The following is a 9,272-nucleotide window of genomic DNA, read 5'->3' as shown; positions in this document are numbered from 1 at the left end:
TTTTTCCATCATTTGTTGCCAGGAGGAATTTTTTATTCACCATAATCCTAAACCCTCATTGTACTTTCTCCACTTGATCTCTATGGTTTACTGCCTGAAAACCTTCACCATAAGACACAATGTGACATCTTTCCAAATGGCACATGCCCGGTTATGAACCAACAGAAATGTCTTTACAAGTAACTTTTTTGAGAAAAATTAAGATCTTTCTCATTCAAATGAACAAACAGAAGCTTTCCACTTATATAGAACTCTATCAAATTGTCTGCGATTATATCAGGGATGAATTGTATGGGAATCCATCAAACCAAATCAAGTTCCTCATCAGTCATATAGTGGGGCAATAGGAAAGGGCAACTATACTGACTTCTCTCAGTTTGATGTTCCAGATGTGCTGCATTAGAAGAGCCATCTTCTAGACAGAAGACCACCAGTTTAGGCATACAGTAGTAGCCAAAATTGCTGAAACCTTTTAGGAAAAGTGTATTTTTGAGGTTTGATGGTTAATAAAAAAAAAAAAAAGTGGTGTTGAGTTTCAAGATAATCATATTCCACTGCTGGAATGGTCTGGGAATAGCCCAGACTTTAACTCAATTGAAAATCTATGGAGCCGACTAAAGAAACTTGTTAGTCAGAAGCGACCCAGCAATAAAACCCAGTTAATAGAAGTAATAATTCAATCTTGGTTTCACATTATAACATCTGCAGAACTAAAAGACTTGGTTCATTCCATGGGAAAACATTGTAAGGACGTAATTCATACTAAAGGTTACCCAACAAAGTATTAACTGACGTGATAATTTTTGTATATCTTGTTTTTTTCTATATTTTTCACTTTTCTTCTTTATACTGTAACTGCTATTCTAATAGCAAATCCTTCATTGCATTACATTCTTCATTAAATAATCTTTCCATTGATATACAATTTTATGGTACTACTCCAAAAAAAAGTGATGTTATTAGCTAGTTTTAGAAAATATACTTTTCCCAAAAGGTTTCCACAATTTTGGCCACTACTGTATGTGAACTAACAATAGTAAATTGTACCTCTTATTAATACATTCAATTGTCTAGAAATTAGGGTCTCAGTATGTTGCTTTGACTATTTTCAGCTTGCAAAATGTAGCAGAAATTATACTTGACAGTTGATTCCTGGAGGACTAATAAGAACACTGTTACTGGATAGGAAAGTTTTGAGTTAGGTGATAGCTCAGCCACTTCAACGTCATGTTGCATCTTTCATGCTTCACTTTACTAACAATTTCCTAGACTAATGAGATCTGAAGTGAAACAATCCCTTTGTTTTCTGATAAAATAGTCCCACATTCTTGATTTCTAACCATATTCATTCAAGCCATTAGAGAATTACAAATGTCCAAAAACAAAAACAAAACACCCTGTTCTATATTTTCTTTCCGTACTGGATTGCATTTGCAAATAAGCTGTATGTACCAGAGCAACAAGTTGATGCAACAGTCCATTGTTGTGATTAACATTCCAAAAAGCAGTATTTGACAACAAATGGAAGCACCAAGCACAAATGAAAAAAGACAAACAAGTAAACTGAATTATTATAAGGCAGCCTATTTTAAACAAAGAGATTTCCAGTCAATGAAATGGGATTTGGATATGTGCCAGCCGGCGTTTCTAACCTTCCCCAATTTCCATAGAAGAGCATCAAGCATGTGCTGTTGAATAATATGAGAACTAGGAATTACATTTGAAAGATTGCTCTGGCCTAGTTTAAGTTAGACCCAACTAAAATTGATTGGGGGTTTAAAACATCTTGATTTGTTGCAATTTTTTTTTAACATGGTGGGAACCCTCTCTTTCACAGTTGCTAATGATGTGATGGCTATTTAAAAAAACAGCTCTTTGTGCATGTACTGCAGCTTTCCTCAATAGGTCAGGGTTTTAGTGGCTAAATAATTAGTGTTTGTTACAAATTTGTAGGAGAATGAATTTAACATTTTATTGGCAGACTCTCTTCTCCCTCAGGCACTCGCTGCCAATGGAGTTTAAAATTTCACCGCTCACTGCCATTGAGATTTAAAATTTTGGCCTCAGTTCCAAAGCAGCCAATTGTGGCTTATCCATCAAGCCTTGCTTCTAGCCAATTGAGTACAAGGACCAAAAGGGGGGGGGGGAAATGGACTAATAGTCAGAGTCTGTAGGTATTTACACTTTTGCTTTTCTTTTTCTGCCAATCTAGTCCAGAGGTATTACTTCAGAATGTGGATGCTGCTGGACTACACCTCCCATCATCTTTTAACACTGGTTACAAAGTTGGAGTTCAGTAATATCATCTCAGTTCTATACTGCACGAGATGATTTGACATATACACTCTGACAGAAGCCAGAAATCCTACTTTGCTTCTTTATTCATTGTTAATTTCACATCTTTTTTGCCTGCTTTTAAGGCAAAAACTATCTCAGGCCAGTTTACATATAGTAAAGGGGTGGACATTAATAAAAGGAAAGATTAAAATCAACAGGCATTAAAGACCTCCTACAAATTGCAAAAATCAATCTCTCTTCCAAGACAAATCCCAGATAGAGCAATAAAATGTATGGAGATAAGCTACAAGTAAATAAAGCAAAAAAGGGTTGATACAGAACAGGGGTAGCCTCCTGTTTTTTTCTCCTGAGAAGGTTGGTCCCTGCCTGGAGAAGGTTGGTCCCTTCCCACTCAGCACTTCTGAGCTGAGTGGGAAGCCCCTTTCTTCCCCAACCTCCCAATCAAGCAGAGCATGGCTGAATTCCAAGTGCCCAAAAGATGGAGAGGACAAACAGAACTCCCAGTGAAGTTCTATGAGAATTGAGATTTTATGTTTTATATGTAAAATGCATCTTACATGTAAAAGCCAGTGTGTGGGGGGGGGGGGTGTTGAAAAGCTCCACCCTCCTAGTCCTAGTGCTTAATGTTTGCCCTGAGTGATACCCACAATTAGGATTACTATAGAGGATTATAGGATCACTACCAGATCTATGAATCCATATACTTCCAATTATCAATCTATCGCCTTTGTTCAACTATGTTCTTCATCAATATCTCCCTTTCCATTGCCAGTAACTTATATGGCCATTTCTTTCTAAAGGGGACATAAATCTTCTTTAAAAATTTGTTTTTTAAAAAAAAAAAGGGCAGGTAGATTTGTTAAATTGTTAGAATGATTGTTTCTACTCCATTTTTTAAAAAAGCTAACTTTCTTTTTCTTCACACATCTTTATGATGATTCTAGCTGACATCGTCCTAGGTATGTGATTTTGATTAAATTGGATATTTGCTTCTGATTGTGATCTTGAGAAATATGCATTTCCTTTTCTTGTTTTATTGCAGTATTCATTTATTTTTGATCAGTCCTGTTTAGTGAATCTATAAGTGGGTTGCATGTGTGTATAGATGAGTGTGTGATCTAGATCTACACACACACATATGTACATAAATTGGTATAGGTATATATGTATTTACATTTTACATTTTTATATATTTATAATTTTCAGAAGGTAGAAAAAAACTACTCTGGAGAATGGTTGTGTGACAGAAAAGACAGGCACTTCTCTCTGAGCATGAGTGGGAAGGGGGTCATATTGCTTCATGTCTGCCTATCTCTAGTTTCAGCCAGCACCATGCACCAGATATTCTGCTCAAAAACCAGCAAAGCAGGCTGCCCCTGATCTTGGTCCAGATAAGATTTCACAGAAATATTTGAGCACACCTCTACAGGAAGACCCTCACTGAAAATACGTGTGTTGGCAGGTCATTTTAATCTTTGTCCTAAATTCCACTGAAACATCTGAGAGATCCTACCATCTCTGTCTGTATAATCCAGAACCCACGTTGAGAAAATACTAATTTTGGTCTTCGCCAAATCATTATTCTAAAGATTTATTCCAAAAGATTTCAAGAACTACGGTGGGATATTAAATATGATAGTTAATGTACATTTTAAAACATACAGATCAACAGAATTTCTGACAGCGTTCAACAAATTCCACCATACGGAGGAGGATGGTCAATTTGTTTAAGAAAACCAGAGCTTTGAATTCTATCCATAAGCCTGATAAAACCAGGGTATTTATTTACACAGCCCCATTGGTGTTTGCAGTGGTTTCCAGAGTCTTGGATAGATTTCTGTTTCAAGAAGCTTTGACACGTGGCAGACCACAGGATGGGGGAAGGGAATGGATCATGAACAATTCTGGAGCAACTAGCTTGGAGGAGGATCAAAAGGGTGGCAGAGCCTGTTCTTAAAGAATCTTGCTATACAATAAATACTTAGATATATGATAACTTTTGTTGACAGTTTATTAATGAAGCAAAATGCACCAGACTTCTTGCTCAGAAACAAGTTAAATTGTACTTGATCTTCTTTAAATCAAGAGACTCTAAGATTTGATGCATAATTCTGTTAATCAGTCATTTCTTATACCACCCAGCACTCTCTGAGTTGTTTGTAAAGAAAAGATCAGTGTTCTTACACTCAGGTAATTCTAACATTCTTGGGAATCTTTCAGACCTAATTGTTTTATTAACAAGATAACACTAGGCCTGCAACTCTTCTTCTCCTTTGGCTCCTTTCTCTCCTATAAATCTTAACACTCCAAATTGCAACATATTCTCTTACTGATTTTTCCAACTGACGGAATATAGAGAGCATGTTGGTTTGAATCCTGGAGTATTTGCTTTTCTTTTATGAAAAGCCCTTTAAACTGCTAGTCATTGCTTGCTTCATAGTTTCAATTCTTCAGAAAGGGAACAAAATCTTGTCATCTATCAAATGGATGCAAACAACTTGTGTTGAAGGGGAAGGGGGGCTATATTTTTTAAAAAAGAAATTTATCAGAATTGCACAGGCAAAGTAGGATCCAGGAGTCAAAATTCATCCTGGATTTTTCCCAAAGATGCTTTGGGACAACCATGACCTGGATGACTGAGAATCTCCATAGAGGCATCCTGTGCTTTATTCCTCATTTTGCTTTGCGAAGCCCCAGCACACCATTGCTTTACCACAGTGTTGGAAAACTTCTTTGGTATGTAAGTTAAAATTCAACTATTCAAAGTGGCATGCTTATTTCTTGCCAAGTCTCAACACAAAAATGGCTACTTTTATTCATATGGAGAATGCAAATGTTATAAATGAATACAAATTCATTTATTATTTTAGGGGATCATGATGTCACAAAGTGTGGGAACCAAATGGATTAGGCAAATACTTCTGTCTCATTTTCAAGCTAGTTTTCTCTTCCTGCCCAAGTCCACATGAAGGGGTAGAGTCAAAACAGTCAAGATGGCAGCCACAATCATGCAATTCACTGTGCAATCAAAGCCCCACGCCTTTATTACCAGCCCTAGAGGTTCCCTTTACATGAACTCCTGGCTAAGTTTCAAGTGCCTCCTTGCTTCTGTTCCTCAAACCATGTTTACTAGCTTTGACTAGCTGGCAACAGGAGAGCACATCTAACCATGACACAAGTATGCCCTGACAGACCCTTTTTCTCACACGACATTGCCTGTGTTTGATCCTTATCCCATCCTGAGATAGTCTTCAATTATAGTCCCACTATTAGAGTAGTGCTTTCTTAAACTAACACATTGTTTGTCATGAGTATAATAGGATTGGCTTTACCATCCACTTTTTCAGGGGCAGCATCACATTATTCCTACAAATGGGATTGGCCCAGTTCTTATTGATTGGTTAAGACTGGTGTGGGCATTCCAGTCTGTTCCCTGAAAGGTCTCCTCCAGGACTATTCTGTGCTATCCTTGATGGTCTCTGAATCTGGTCCTTTTCTTGCAGACATTTTCATAACTCAACTAGGTAACATGATCAGTGTACTGGGTAATGAAACATCTAAAAGAAAACAATCAAGTTCAGAGAGCACTGAGGACCCCATAGCTCAACCCTGAGCTACAAATTTTCTGTTCTATAGGTCTGTTCTGTTTTGGATAATGAGAGAATCCTTTCAAACTGCATTTCTCCCCAGACCTGTCAGTTTCAGCTGAGCTGGCTAAGCTGTTTGGTTCTCACCAAACCAGTGACTGCAGGGGAGACTCCTAACACACCTCACAATGGGCAGGACAATAGACAATGGGCAGGAAGTTTTCTAGTTCAGTTATGAGATTCTGTTACTATCACTGTTACAATCAAAGCTGCACTGAACTACATGGTTTGCGTTTCTGGTCTACTTTGTAAGGCTGGCTTCAATCTTTGAAGTCTGAATGTGTTTGTCCTTCACTCCCTGTATTTTCATGTGAATTAATGAGGCACTTACCCAAGACATCTATTCAAATTATTTTCCTCACGCTGGCCCAGGCCCCTTTTATCTGACTATTGCCTTGTTAGTAGCTCTTCCTTCTGTCCTTCAAGAGTGTTCCCTCAGCCCTCTATATAAGGGGTTCAAGCCCAAAAGAGGGATCATCCTTCGTCTTTTTTTTTCTTTTTTCTTTTTTTTTTCTTTAATTTATATGCCACCCTTCTCCGGAGACTCAGGGCGGCTTACAATGCGTTAAGCAATAGCCTTCATACTTTTGTATATTTATACAAAGTCAGTTTATTGCCCTCACAATCTGGGTCCTCATTTTATCTACCTTTGAAAGGATGGAAGGCTGAGTCAACCTTGAGCCTGGTGAGATTTGAACTTGCAGTAATTGTAAGCAGCAGATGTTAATAACAGTGCTTTAGTCCACTGTACTACAGGCTTTCACAGGCTCTTACTACAGGCTCTTACAGAAGAGCAAGTCCAGGATTGATGGGTTACTAAAGCTGTTTACTGGGCCTTGAGTTGAGTTGCAACTAGTGTTTAGATGAATTATACTTTCTGTTCTTTGTATTTTGTCTAATACAGAATGCAACCTGTATCTGCACACTGCCAGGAAAGATCAGCTAGAATGGACGAGCTGCCTTTCAGCCAAGTTTCTCTGCTATTACTCATCATGGGGACTAATCTTGTGATCAGATATCAGCCAGACTCTGAGATCGGTCCTAGCATGTACTTAGCAAAGTAGAAAGTTCATAAAGGTCAGGGGCAGAATATGACTCCAAAGCTAAAATATTCAAAAAAGCAAGTTGCCAAGATCTAGAAGAATGCATGTACGCGCACAAACTTACCCCCCCCATACACACACACACACACACACACACACACACACACACACAGCTTCCTGTTTCTTCTCTTCTTCTAAATTTAAATGTTTGTGCAAAAATGAAGACCTAAGTTAGATACGGTGACTTTTTATATCTCTGTTGGCCTTTCAGACCATCTGACCATTCAGGTTCTCCAACTGGATAACTGTGTTCAGGTTGGAATTGTACATAATCTACGTTAAAGTAGGCAGGCCTGTTGAAAGGCATCTTGTATTTGAAGGGATGATCTATTTGGTTTAAAAACAAAGAAACTTAAACAGGAAAATTCCAGGGTACCATGAAGTTTTTGTTGTTAGTTGCGAAGTCTTGTCTGACCCATCGCGACCCCATGGACCACATTCCTCCAGGCCTTCCTGAGCTAACAACAAATAGCATCTGTCCCCAGACTAAGGAAACATACAGGTCACTTTTTCACTCCAACACATTCTTAGAAGAGAAAAAAAATGCACATGGCATCCAAAGGTTGCTACCAAATTATCCTTTTTAATACAGCAGAAAGGAGAAGTTTTTAAATATATGACTGACTATTAACTTATTTGAATTAAATTATTAAATTACATAACGTTTTGTTTTGTTATGTTTTGTTTTTGAAGTGCAACCTTTGGGCTGCCACTCAAAAACCACATGCAGACCTCAGCAATCATGCAAAGCAATCAAAATTATAACAGGTTTTGTCGCTCATTTGCTTGCAAGCATTTTCCCTGCCTGTGAATTGACAGAGCTGTAATAACTTTCAGTTTTGCCCAAATAAACGCCTGCATATTTTAAAAAAATCCATCCCTTTTTTGCTCTTCTTTGATAACTTTTTGATACTGATTAGCTGACTGTTTTAAGGCAGACTTGAACAACGAACCAGAGGGAATGACTCTACTACACGGTCACCTCTGCCTAGGTTGCCATGGAACCAGAATGAAAATTAACTGTTGATTTGAAACATCTTCATCACCAGTGGTAGTATTCAAAAAATTTTACTACCAGTTCTGTGGGTGTGGCTTGGTGGGCATGACATGGCTTGGTGGGCGTGGTAGGGGAAAGATACTGTAAAATCTCCATTCCCTCCCCACTCCAGGGGAAAGTTACTGCAAAATCTCCATTTCCTCCCGATCAGCTGGGACTCAGGAGGCAGAGAATAGATGGGGGCGGGGCCAGTCAGAGGTGATATTTACCGGTTCTCCGAACTACTCAAAATTTTGCTACCAGTTCTCCAGAACTGGTCAGAACCTGCTGAATACCACCTCTGTTCACCACCCTTCAGCATCTTACATTGACAAATAAGATACCATATTTTGCAGCTTCTAAAATCTATAGATGTTCTTTCATGATAATTCCTTACAACAACCAGGTCCAAGATTGATGGGTTACTAAAGCTGTTTACTGAGTCTTGAGTTGAGTTGCAACTAGTCTTTAGATGAATTATACTTTCTGTTCTTTGTAGCACAAAGATATCCAGCCTAATTGAATTTACTTTGGTTTCAACAGCTTTTCTTACAATAGGTAGCCCACTTCAAGCTCAGGAGAAGTTTCTTGCTCAAATTATTCCCCTCCATTTGCTCAAGGGCCAACAATCTTGTAAATTAATTGCTTCTTCTTGATAATTTTGTCACTTTGTCCCCAGATCCAGGAAAATAATAATAACTAGTAAAGCAGCTTTGCCCTTTATATCTAGAGCAAAAGTATGAAGTAGTGATTACCCTATTTTCCTTTTACAGGAAAGCATTCTTTATTTAAAATCCTCTGTTTCAGGCCTCTTCCATGTCTGGTTTAAAACAAGAGTGAAAAAGAAGAAAAGCAATGGATAGCAACTTGCTACTAAGCATTATCTGAGACAACAAATGTACCAAATACACAGGACTTTTGTTGAGTTTCCCTCCATTCAGTTAGAACAATTCTTTGTGTTTCATTTAAAGACATTATTTCTCAATTTAAATCTATACACATACCGGAAGATCAGCAAATATAGATTTTATTCAGATCTATATCTGTCTTTGTTCTCTTTGCTTAATGATAAGTGAATGCTTACCACAGGGCAGATAAAATTAATGCTTTAAATTTAAAGAACAAAATCTTATCATCTGTCATACCATTAGTCCTCATAAACAGCCTAAAAATCAATATAGATCCAAT

The sequence above is a fragment of the Pituophis catenifer genome, unplaced genomic scaffold, assembly GCF_029215685.1.
Source record: "Pituophis catenifer annectens isolate HBS135680 unplaced genomic scaffold, rPitCat1.0.hap2 SCAF_1, whole genome shotgun sequence".
NCBI lineage: Eukaryota > Metazoa > Chordata > Lepidosauria > Squamata > Colubridae > Pituophis > Pituophis catenifer.
The sequence above is the reverse complement of the archived record's forward strand: the minus strand, read 5'-3'. Positions refer to the sequence as shown.